General features: G+C 38.5%; 1 protein-coding gene across 4 annotated transcripts in view; it reads left to right on the top strand.

Annotated features, from left to right (window-relative positions):
• Positions 1–1,325: 1,325 nt before the first annotated feature.
• Positions 1,326–13,213, top strand: part of amot (angiomotin) — a 68,281-nt gene continuing 56,393 nt past the window's right edge. For 2 of the 4 annotated variants that reach the window (XM_057821215.1, XM_057821213.1), the window contains exon 1: positions 1,326–1,586. The gene's annotated coding sequence lies outside the window, so the exon portion shown is untranslated. Of the gene's footprint in view, positions 1,587–4,820; positions 4,865–13,213 lie in introns of all 4 variants that reach the window. The other 2 variants (XM_057821212.1, XM_057821211.1) reach the window with 2 other exon arrangements.

Here is a 13,213-nt window from a genome sequence, read left to right as displayed (position 1 = left end):
AAAGGGCTGAAAAGATAACATGTTTATGTCGCGAGAGTCATACTCTGGAAGCCCGGCAGAGCAACCCAATGACGTCACCACCCAGAGTGCCTTGCGTCGTCAATAACAATGGCGATCTAGTAGTTAAACTACAAATTTTATAAAAAACGAAAATTTCTGACAAGGGGGGGGATTAAGTAAAATAATTTATTGCTTTAAAAAAAAAAAAAAAAAAAAAAAAGGTTGTTAACCTTATTTTCAGATAGCTATTTTTCTTCAAGAAATCTGAATGAAATATACTTGAAGTGCTGGCAGATACAGTGCCTTCCATAATTATTGGATTTTAAATAATCATGTGTTTTTTAGCTTCTAATATTTTTTTTTCTAAATAATATGGGACCTTAATGGAAAAAAGAGAAAAATCCAACCTTCAATACAAGTGCATTTATTCAGTGGGGAAAAAATCCAACATGAAGAAATAATTGTTTGACATCAAATAATGTGGGGCAACAGATTATGATTTAAAATGTCCTGGTATTTCAAAGCATTCATTATGCCATGCACCCTAACAAGGTTCCCAGGGCCTTTGGAAGCGAAACAGTCCCACAGCATCACTGACCCACCCCCATGGCTTACTTTTTAAGGCAATTTTGTGCAATTTAGGTATTTGCTCTGTAAGTAATTGTTGCCAAAAGTTTACCATTACACAATGTCAGACAGTCTGTCTTTATTTAGATGTTGGAATTTACTATTTGTTCACATTTGATGTTGAAAAAAACAGCAATACATTCTATTTTTGCACAGTAATATTTTCTCTTCTGTATACTTTAAAATTTTACATATATCTTTTAATAGAATTATCGGCTTGACATTATCGGATATCGGTTGGAACGAGGAGGAATTTATCGGTATCATTTGAAAACTGTATTATCATGCATCACTAATTATCTCATACTCACGTTTAATTTATAAGAATTACTAGTCTCTATACTGTGCTCCTTTTAATCCAGTTAGACTTTATTGTTAGTTAATCTATTATTTTTTTCCTTTATTATAAAAAGGACACAATGTTATGCTGAGCTGTATTCATAATAATTTTCAAATGGTTCTTTTTTACAGTGGCGGCAGAGAGTTGGGGGTTGGGGGCAAACGTTTACTCTTCCTGGGGGTTGCTTAACAAAATAATTGAGAACCACTGGACTATACGATATGCAGCCCTAAACCGGCGCAAGGTTGTTTCCTGTTGAGTAATTTTGAAAAGCAGAATGCAAAAGCGTGGCCGATATGACATACAAACAAAAACATAGCCATGATTTACTGTCTAATACCGGATGGGACGGGGCGCACTTCCTGCTCGATGACCTGCCCTCATTTTTAAGGAAAAGCCCAAAAATGCATTCCAATCCGATTAAATGGAAGTTTTGGGGGATGAAAAAAACGAAGAAACCCGCATATTCAAATTCTCAGTGTGAAGCAGTCTATATTATTGTTGCTGTATTCGCCCTCGGAATCCTGCTGTAACGGAGTCTCGCGGTAACGGAGAAAAGTTGGGAATGATGACATATTTCATTGAAGACGTAGGGAAGAAGCACGGACGTCAATGAAAGGTAAATATTCAACTTTCTATATGTTTTTCAACGTGTTTTCTGTTTGTTGGCTAGATTGTTTTCTGTATTTACAACTCGCATTGAAATCCGGTAAGAACAAAGAGCAGCGGGAAAAGTGAAAAACTTTTGCTTTTCAAGTGGGCTGAGAACGTGATGCTTGCCATAAATCAGTTGGTGAGATCATATAACAGAGAAAAGTGGAACGTAGCGGCTTCACACTGGATGTCGAACTGAATATTTCCTCACGGCAACGACTCAGTCCATCCAAATTCGGACTTTCAAATCTGCATGTTGCCTTCATCACCGCGATAAAAATGGATTCAACATGGAACGCTTGTTTGTTTTTGAGAAACTATGATTTAGAATAATCTATTGTCTCCAACCTATCCTTTGGTTTGCGTAGTTTGTGATTGGTGTTCTATTTTGATCAATTTAAATTATTGTGGAAGTTCTGTTTTTTTTTTTCTTGTTACTTTTTGTGTTACGGATTGTTCAAGTCAATGTTCAAGTCAATTTGCGAACATGTATAGGGACGGTAGGGACATAACACCATAAACTTTTCAGGATGCATGTATTCATTTTAAAATCATTGAAATAGACTGTATTATTAATTAATTAATTGATTACTTAAATTAATTAAAACTAATTAATCATTTATTAGGAATTAAAAGTCTTTTTAACAAGTAAGTAATTTTAATGAATTAAAAGTCATATCGGCTTGATGTTGTCCGTGCCGCTGGTGGTGGACATTGAGCACTTGTAAAGCATGAAATAAAAACTTGAAGTTACATACAATGCTTTTGTATAGTTGACGTAATTTTCACACTATAAGGCGCACCTGACTATAAGCCGCTACACACCAAATTTTGCACGAAATCGGCATTTGTTTGTAGATAAGCCGCAGCTGTCCTCACTGTGTTATCGGATATTTAAACCAAAAGATATTAAACGGTAACACTTTATTTGACAGCGGCATCATACGACTGTCATAAGACCAAATGAACCACCAATTGGCTGCAAAGTTTCATTGCCTCAAGAAGCTTCATTTGGCCATCACTGCTCCCTTGGGGGCGACAGTCAACCTCTGCTGCCTCCTGCTGTTGTCCAACATGCCTCCTAGCATGCATTGCAGCGCTACAGATGTGAATAGCAATCAAAGTTCATGTTCTGTGCTAATTATTTCTTCATTTACTGTTCCATTCGTTTCATATATTGCTAGTTATGGTATTTGGTAACACTTTGACAGTGGCGCATACTGTATAACTGTCATTAGACATTCATAATTATGACATAACACTGTCATGAGCATTTATTAATGATTTAAGAGATGTCATTTAGTGGCAAATTATCTAACTTTTGAATGGATGTAAAAGATCCTAACTGGACATAAATGGAGTTACTGACATAATTTGCTGGATGACAATGACATAAGCATTCAGTAATGCCCATGATAGTGTTATATCATAGTTATGACGGTCTTATGACAGTGTTATGACGCTGCTGTCAAATAAAATGTTACCTATTGACTCAAATAAATCAATAAATAAGCTGCCCTGGACTATAAGCCGCAGGATTCAAAATGAAGGAAAAAAGTTGCGGCTTATAGTCCGAAAATTACGGTAGTTATTATTATTATTATTTTTTTTAATATAACGCAATGGTTTCCGGACGTTCTTTTTGAATCACCCTGTATAATGAGTTCAGTTATACAAATAACGTGGATAGTCTTCCCATATGTTGTAAGGATAGAGTCGACCCTACCATTATTGAGTGAATTATTTTCATTACGTTCAAACTACATTCACCCCTTTTCACTTGCTGAATGTGCCGGTCCACTCCCCCCCCCCCCCCCCCCCAGACACACGTTTGATTAGTTGATGACTTTACCCACCCCCGACACAAACACGCAGGCACACTCTGACAGAATTACATGTCGACAACATGCCGCCCCCTTCGAAGAGGAGGGAGATTCTAGGTTTTTTTTTCGGCCAGCAGCAGCAGCAGCCACTGTAAGTAATGTAAAAAGACATCAATGTAGTGGAGGTGGGGAACACACTACAAATGTTGCTATTGGAAGTACGTCCTGCATCAGAGTTAGCATAACATTAAACTGTGTGGATTTGGAATTTGCTAACCTGCAAAACTCGAGTAGGAAGCTGCTTAGAGAGAAATGTCCCTCTTTTTGTGTTTTCTACTGTTGACATTTATTAGAGTGTGAGACATGTAGTGAACTCTGATGGAAACTATAGAGCCAGAAAAACAGAGAGAGGCGGGTGCTGCATAACCTCATTCATATGTTGGTCACACAACACAATATGCACAAAACATAATCATAATTAACCATGTACATGAAAAAATATTGGGATGCCGCGAGCTACCCACACTAGCGTTGATATCGACTGGTCGATCGTAATCAACGTAATGAACACCCATGATTTAGCATATCAATTAATTAGGTTCATATTCGTGAGAAATGTACCCCTGACCCCCGTTCACCCAATCTGTTTGGTCTTATTAATGTCCCATCCTGAGCAAAAAGGGTACATGCAGGATATGCTGTTATATTGTCCCTACCAATCTGGAAACCAAACCTACGCCCTTGGTTATAAGCATCTAAATGCACTCTGACCAAAGACATATTTGTGTGCATTTCAAACAATGTCGAGTATATTGTAATATTTCTAATAAATAGACTTTACAGTTATGGAGGACCAAAGCGGCTAAAATGATAACCAAGTCAATGAATAATGCCTAAATATAGAAGTAAGAAATAAGACTCAAAGATTAAAAATAAATACGGAAATAAATGCAGAAATAAATCAAAATAAAAATACAAATGGATATACGGTAAATACAAAAATACATAAGATTAAGCAATTTTTTAACCCTTTACACGTCGAGCAAATGGGTTGATTTTCCAGTGAGTATTTATGAACTAAAAAAAAACAGTTCACACATGCCTTGTTGCTCATCTTTTTATTCGTAAATCATCAAAGGATTATGCCATGAACTTTTTCCAAAATATATGGCAGAAAACACAGACAAGACTGAAAAAGCAGTTTCTGCTCTTGCGCCCCTCTTAAAAATAAACTGCTTTATTTTAAGCCAAAAGAACTGTTGTGTTTGATCGAATAATATGTCGATATGCTGCAACAGCAGATTCATGGCGCATTACAGTAAGTCCCCAAACTATTTTTAAAATGTCCGTTTTACCCTGGAAACCTCTGTTTACAGATGTCGCGCAACCGCTTTTGTTTCAACCCAGTCATAAAAAGAAGGTAAGTAATTATATTTCTAATCCAAATATCTGTAATTTTTAGCTTAGAATCATTATTTGATGTCTAATATTTAGTTTAAAAAAAAAAAAAAAAACTTGAAAAAATTATTCACCCGCATATTTTTAACTTTTAAACAAATTACGTCACAATGAAAAAATGGTGTCTGTAAATAAATTATGGATATCTGCCTCATTACTATGGATTATTATTATTTTTTTCAGTCACATTTTCCCATATATGTTAGATGATAAATAATCGATCCCAAAAAAGAAAAATTGAAGGAAAAAAAAAAGGTTTAAAAGGGTAAATATATGAAAAACAACATCTTGACCACTCCTTGATGTCTGCGATTTCTGCATAGTGACCCTTATTATATTACCATGCTTCACCCATAAAATCCCCAAAAATCCGGCTGTGGCCATTCACATCTGTGTCTTGATACTCGATGATACATGCTACATGGAGTTTTTGGGTTGAAACAAGGTAAGTACGCGATAATAGCTCTTAAAATCATGGCGTCTTCAGTTATGCTCTCGCGTGCTCTTACCTCCAGTTCGTGTTTTGCTGTTTAAAAAAATGTTTTTTAAAAATGCTCTCCCGTTCAAAATTTTTCTTCCCCCAGAAAATTGAGATTTTCAGCTTTCCGATGTATCACACATGCATATAGGATAATTTTGAAATTTGGCCAAATTGGGGGTCTCAGAGCGGAACTTTAAGTCATCTGAGTGTTTTCCGCCATCTACATTTTTGAAAGTTTCATAACCTGCTTAATTTGAAGAATTTCAAATACCAAATGACAATTTGGAGTGTCCAATTAGCATACCATCCACATTTTTTGGGATGTAGCAAGAACCCAGAAGAACTTGCAAACTCCACACAGGATGGCCAGAGCTGGAATTTCATCCGCGATCCCAGAACTGTGAGGTGGGCATGCTAACCACTGTCTCACTGTGTAATTTTTAAACAAGAATACTGTAGAAAAATTCTTGTCTTCATTAAAGGCTTCATTGAGTAATTCAATTCAAATTCACTCACGCTGCCGAGAACAGCCTCTTACTTCCACAATGAATGAGTTGGCACAGCACACTTCAGACTAGGCTGCAAGTTTAACGATGATTAACACATTTGTGCCATTGATCGTAGAGCTACTGAGGCTTCTCCGGCCAGATCAAAGCTACAAACCTGTCAATCATTGTTAACATTAAGTACCAAAGTACCAAATGCCAGCTGCACTTGTGACCAAGAAAAAGTTTGGTCGTACTGCTTAGCAGGAGGGAGGGTGAGAGGCTGTAGTGCTATACGGCCATGAAACAACAAGAAAGCCCGCCCCGAAAGACAGTACACAAGCCCGCCCGTCTCATCAGACCATAGGACAGGGGTGGGCAAACCGGTCCTCAAGGGACCGTAGTGTGTCCTGGTCTTTGTTCCAACTCATCCAGCACAGACAGTTTAACCAATGATGTTTCTGCTGAAACAAGAAGCACCTGCTTGCGATCAACTGATTGCACTTGCAAGACACCAGATTGGAGAAAAGGTTTCCTCTTGATGGGTTGGAACGAAAACCCGCACCCACTGCGGCCCTTTGTGGAATAGTTTGCCCACCCCTGCCATAGGATATGGTTCCAGTAATCCATGTGCTTTGTTGACATGTCTTCAGCAAACTGTTTGCGGGCTTTCTTGTGTACCGTCTTCAGAAGAGGCTTCCTCCTGGGGTGACAGCCATGCACACCAATTTGATGCATGGTCTGAGCACTAAGAAGCTGACCCCCCTACCTCTTCAATCTCTGCAGCAATGCTGATAGCACTCCTGTAACGAGTCACATGACATTTTGGAGGGAAAATGACAAGCAGTACTCAATTTGGACATTTAGGGAGTTACGTTTTTTCATAGGGGTGTACTCACTTTTCTTGCCAGGGGTTTAGATATTAATGGCTATATTTTGAGTTATTTTGAGGGGAAAATAAATGAACTCTATTATGTATAAGCTGCACAAGAGTACTTCTCATTGTGTCAAAGTGTCATTTTGTCAGTGTTGTCACATGAAAAGATATACTTAAATATCTGCAGAAATTCGAGGAGTGTACTCACTTTTGTGATACACTGTAAAATGTATATATATGTATAGGTTCATTCATCTTCTGAACCACTTATCCTCACGAGGCTCGCAGGGGTGCTGGAGCCTATCCCAGCTAACAGTGAGCATGAGGTAGGGTACAACCTGAACTGGTTGCCAGCCAGTCAAATGGCACATAGAGACAAACAACCATTCACGTACACTTTCACACCTACGGACAATTTGGAGTGTTCAATCAGCCTACCATGCATGTTTTTGGGATGTGGGAGGAAGCCTAAGTACCTGGAGAGAACCCACACAGGCGCATGGAGAACATGTAAACTCCCCACAGGGAGGCCGGAGGAGGGATCAGACCAACAATCTCAGAACAGTGAGGCCGACTTTCTAACGACTCTTCCACCATGCGTCAGCTGCTGATTTGCAGCAAGATTAAATAACTTTCAAAAAATAAATTGTTTTAACAAATCTGAAAAGGTCATAGGGCAGAAAGCAAGACGCCCCATTGTAAGCATTTGGGCAAAAGCAGACAAAATCTCCCTAATAAGATTTCAACCACAGATTAATCAAAAAATTATTAAAGACACAGGTTCCAGGCAGACAGGTGATTATAAAAGCGGTGTTGACTAATGAAAAAACCCTTCAATACTTCACACTGGAATGGACGAGAAATGTTTCAAAATCTCAGGAAGGAAATCATTTTTTTACACAGATGGGTTGAGGGCTGCCTGGAAATCTGTAAAGCTGTTCTTGTTGTCTAAACACTTTGGCAAAAGTGGTGGAGGAATTTAAAAGTGATGGAAATAAAATTATCTCTATTGGCCATCCAAGGGAGTTAAACACTCGCAGAGCATCTGTTGTATTTTAGAAGAGAAGATCCTACCGTCACTTGATACCTTGGTCGTCATTCAGTTTTCCAACATGACAATGGCCCCGGGTACAAAATTGTTATTGAAATACGTTTAACTTATAAATCTTCAGTTAATGAAAAGAGACTAATTTTCTTTACTGAATTAAGCACCTCGAACACCGCCTCGACGATATTATCCCCCCAATGTTAAGTCTAGGAATGTGCCAATCGCATATTTTTGCACCCGAGTCCAAGTCACCTGATTTTTAGAATCTGCTGATACTGAGTCCCGATCCGATACAGAAAAGTTTTTTTTTCTTTAAGAGAGGTTCCAAACATTTTGCTGTCCCACTGTGCTGCCTTCATAATGTGACTTATTTTTTAAATAAGAATAATGTTTGTCTTTATTAAATGCCTCATTGAGTGAGTCCACTCACACGTTGATGCTCACGCTGCAGAGACAGGCATGAAAATCTCTCACCTTTCGGCGAAATTCGCAGTTTTGAAGTCAAAAAGGATGACCTACGTGAATCGTGTAGATCCGAGGAGAAAAATTTTTAAGGGGGGGGTCGTTTGTAGGCATGTGCCAGTTACCTTCACGGATTACCATGCTATGAAAACGTCGCGGTTACAAAACCACTAAAATTTTCCGTCATACAGTAGTACGTATTCGTTATTTTTCATGTGTCGAAAATGCAGCCAGAATTAGCTTGGCGCGGCAGCGCTTACCCCTTCCCCTGTTTGATGCTGCGTGTGTCAGTGACGCTATTCCAGCAAACCCAAAAACAAGCACTCCAAACGCAAGGCGTAAATTCTTCAATTTATTGATCTCTCAAATCGTGGTAACTGAAATATACCAAATGAATACATTTAAAACGTTGTACACTCGTATTTTTCCACATGTGAGTAGCTTCAACAGTTTAGCTTCATGAAAAAGTTCGTCAAAAACAAAACACACATTTTCCTTTCAAATTCAATACACAAAGTTACTAAAAACTTACAAAGACGAATGATAGGCAAGGCTTAGCTAGGACAGCAACTTCATTGAGGTTAATCACAGCCGCTGAGAGAGAAACAAGTTTGTATGCGGGGAGGAAAAAAAAAAAAAGCGTCAAAGATCGCTAATTGCGACAGATGATCTTGTACTTAGCACAAATTCACATTCGCTGGAGGAGGTAAAGTATCACTCCCAATTGTTTTTAGATGAATGCATTTGCCAGCATATTGAATTTAGTGAGTAATGGTTTTCGTTTTCATATTTTGTATTATGACAAAGTTACTGCCGTTCGTTGCAGCTTGCGTTGAACACTGCCGGAGCGTCCGGTGAAAAAATAGCTCCCATTAAGGTAGCGTCAAGCTTGTGTATTTAACGGTAATATAAAAGCAGTGTTGTCAATAACGCGGTATCGTAATGCGTAACTAATCTGATTACTTTCTTTCAGTAAAGAACAATCTAACGCGTTCATTTTTCTAAATCAGTAATCTGAGTAAAATTACTTTCCTAGATGCCTGTGCGTTACTATTTTGTTATTGCCCCATAATGTGTGTAGAATGAAGAATACTGTAGTCATGGGAGTGACATCACATGTCACATTTTTTAATCAGGGATGGAACAAAAAGGGTCACGTGTATTACCATGATGCGTGAGCGCTGGGAGTTTGCGGCCAAAACAACATAGCCTTGCTACCTCGCCAGGATGCAATGAAATAGGCAGGAGATATACTACAAACGGCTGCATTTGCACACTGGAAACACAGCCATTACTTCACATTTTTGTCCAGTAAAGATAACAAAAATATCTCCGTGCGCTGCAAACTTTGCGCTGGCTCAAAAAGACTGTCCACCGCTATAAGCATCCAATTCAAGCACCACTTGGAATTACAGCACAACAGGTAACACGACAGCCAGGACTTTTTGATACTGCTCGTGCTCAATCCTCGGTTCAAGCTCAGTTGTTGTTGAGGGTTTTGAAAGCTTAGGTTTAAAGAAATTCTTAATATCCATCTTGCCTCCTCAGCTGTAGTTTTTGCTAAGCAATGCAAACGGCTGTCTCTAAGGTTCTATAGTCACATGATCTGTTCGAAAAATAATTTGGACCCATTATGAAATACTTTGAATGATTCCTGTTCATTTTATTCATTTGTGTTGTTTGTTTTATTGCTCTAAAACTTTTATAGACAACATTTTAAGGGCCATATTCAATGGTCTTTATTTTACAGGGGAAGTTCAGAATTTTTTACATTAGGCTTAATCTTTGAGTTAGCCGGGGTTTAATTAGTCGTTGGAAATGATTTGAACAAATTCTGTGCAGTTTGACAGTTATTTGTTAGTTTCAGGGCTCCGGAGTGGCTAAGCTAGCGCGAGTCAATGGTGGTTGAAATCAACTCCTTCAACTAATTAAACCCCCGTTAACTCGAATATTAAGCCTTATGTGAAAAATTAAAATGGTCAAATTCGCCACATGTAGGACGTTTTGCCGACGGCGGACATTTTGGCAGAACGCCGGAACATATTTCCTCCACACCTTTCTCACCTTTTTAACCCCTGACCCATTTTCATGCCTGGTCGCGTCCTAGGATCATGTCCGGGACTTTGCTGGGAAGCGGTGTGTGTGAAAGCAGGCGTTAAATTCCCGGGTCACAGCACGATGGCTGATGACGTCAATATCATGACGGGCCGATCGTCATTCCTCCCTCTTCGCAGTAAGACGAAAAGCGGTAAACAAACGTTGCAATTACAAACAAAGCAAGCTGGAAATAACAAATTGAAAACATAACAAAATTAAAATGTCTATTACGTTCGAGCTGGGCCGGGGTTCTCTAACTTTTTAAAACAAATATATATTTATATATGTATACTAAAACGATGTATGCCTCTTTAAACTAAGGAATACTTGTCATAAAATAAATAATTTGGATTTAAAAAAGGGAGGGCTCTCTGTGGTCATTGCAAACAGTAGCTGCAGAGCCAGAGCGTGCCATGCGCCCTCTTTTTAATCTTTCCCTTTGTGAGTCCGCAATACCGCATCTGTTTATTTATATTTACCAACTTTTCCAGCTTTATTTCATTGGGTAAATACATTTATTATAGGCCTGCACAGGATATCGTTTGAATATCGCGATCGCGATGTGTCCATGTGCAATAGTCACATCGCGGAACATGCAATTGTTTTAATTGTTTTTTTGTTTTTTGTTAGTCAGGCATGAAAATCTCTCACCTTTCGGCGAAATTCGCCGTTTTGAAGTCAAAAAGGGTGACCTACGTGAATTGCGTAGATCCGAGGAGAAATTCTTTTTGGGAGGATGGGGGGGTCGGGAGGTTTTATTTAATTATTATTATTATTATCATCATGTGATTAACTTAGTACGTAAACTGATCGGTTCTTTAAAAAAGTGACACGGACAGTCAGCAAATCCTTCTAGATGCTTCGCTGACGAGAACCAATCATCGGCCCAAGCTGCGGGCCATTATTCCAAACGCGCGCACTCCTTACGTGAAACAAGGAGTGCTCGGCGAGCCTTTGGTTGCGTTGCAAAGCTGCGAAAACAAAAAAGCAGGCCTTATCCACACCGGGGCAAACCAGAGCGCAGCATACACACTTGCCTGTATTTGCCAGCAGATTGAATTTGGTGAGTAATGGTTTCAATCGTTTTCACATTTTGCGGTATAAAAAAGTTAATGCCATTCGTTGCAGCTTGCGTTGAACACTGCCAGAGCTAGCCAAATCTCCCATGAAAAAAAATAGCTCCAGTTAAATTGGCGTCAAGCTTGTGTATTTAGCGGTAATATAAACGAAGAAACACACTGTTGAGTCAAATTAATCGGCATGCTCTCGGATTGAGGGGTCGCCTCGCATCGCATCGTTCCCGTCGTCCGCCTTAGACGCGTTATTTTCGGCTGGGACTTGAGATGACGGCCGGTGTCGGCACAACACCGGCCCGACGAGTGGTGGGAATGACTCTTGCTTTTTAAAGCTTTTCAGAAATACAGGGATCCCTCGTTTTTCGCGGTTAATGGGGACCAGAACCCGCCGCAATAAGTGAAAACCGCGAAGTAGCGCCCCCGCATTTTTTTTGTGTGTGTTCAATTTATTTATTCAGATTTTACATTGGAAAAAAGATACATATATATAAGACATGTTTTTTCACTTTTTTCACCAAAGTATCATTTATAAATGGTTTTCAAGCACTTCAAAATGTAAGAATTATGATAAGTTTTAAACATGTTACTGCCCCACCGAATTATTTTTAAACAAGAATAAAGTAGTAAGAAAATGCTTGGCTTTATTAAATGCTTCATACTGAGTCTACTCAAACCCTCTCAGGCTTTGTTAAACGGTGATTGACACATGTGCAAAGTTTTTCTTTTTATATATATTTTTTGTTTGAAGCAACTTATTTGATTGAATAATAAAAACACAAATGTCCTAGCCAAAATGTGGCCCAAACGCAAAACAACATTACTTCAATGGAAAAATTTGTTTCAATCAAGAAAAATAGTTTTCAAATGCTTTTTTTGTCTCAAATTTATTTTGCAATCAAAAACAATTTTTTTTATTGAAGTGACTTATGGGATTAAAAGTATAACTGTATTTTGATTGAAGCAACTTTGTTTTTGATAGAAGTAACTTTGTTTTTTGATTGAATAATAAAAACACAAATCTACCTCCATCGTTATTGAGAGAGAAAGAAATTAAGAAAGCTTTAAATAAAACTAAAAGCCACCGGGGAGTCTTTTTTTTTTTTTTTTTTAATGTTTTTTTTAAAAATATTTATATTTCATTACATAGACATGCCTCGTAGGGAAAGGAGGACATAAAAAAAGGAGTTGGATGAGGCTGCTAAAGGCAGCGGATACCTCATCAGCTGGGTGAATAGCAGACCTGGTAAGAACAGGTTTGCAAGGATAGTCGGGTATTAAATACAATTATAAACACAATTACAATGTTATTTTTCTATAAGATTTTATGTCATTGCTTTATTAATCATTAGGTGCTAGAGTTGTTAAGTATGGATAATAATGAAATAATAGTTTTGAGAAAACTGTGCTGTTGGTGGCTCAGTGACCATCTGATGTGGTTTGTTCTCAGATGAACAAGTTGAGGAAGGAAGTTTTGATGCAGAGGTTGAAGGAAGAAAAGAGTTAGACTGACTGAGTCACAGCCAGAAAGTGTGGATGACAGTTTTGATTTCCATTCACTGTTGCCCCCTCCCAATTAAAGTATGTCACAGTCACAGCCAATTATTATCTAAAGCTGGTTAAAATTGAAGTTATGTTGTTTTAAGGTGTATTAAATACTTGTTCATTTGCCCCTTTTGATCTACGAGCACCCGCCCCTCCACCGGTCTCTGCACGGCCCTGCTGAAACACAGTGTGGGTCGACAGAGCTCAATATTTTGTTGGGGTGTACAGTGTACTGGAACATAT

Source organism: Corythoichthys intestinalis, chromosome 18 (assembly GCF_030265065.1).
Source record: "Corythoichthys intestinalis isolate RoL2023-P3 chromosome 18, ASM3026506v1, whole genome shotgun sequence".
Lineage (NCBI taxonomy): Eukaryota > Metazoa > Chordata > Actinopteri > Syngnathiformes > Syngnathidae > Corythoichthys > Corythoichthys intestinalis.
The sequence above is the reverse complement of the archived record's forward strand: the minus strand, read 5'-3'. Positions and strand labels throughout refer to the sequence as shown.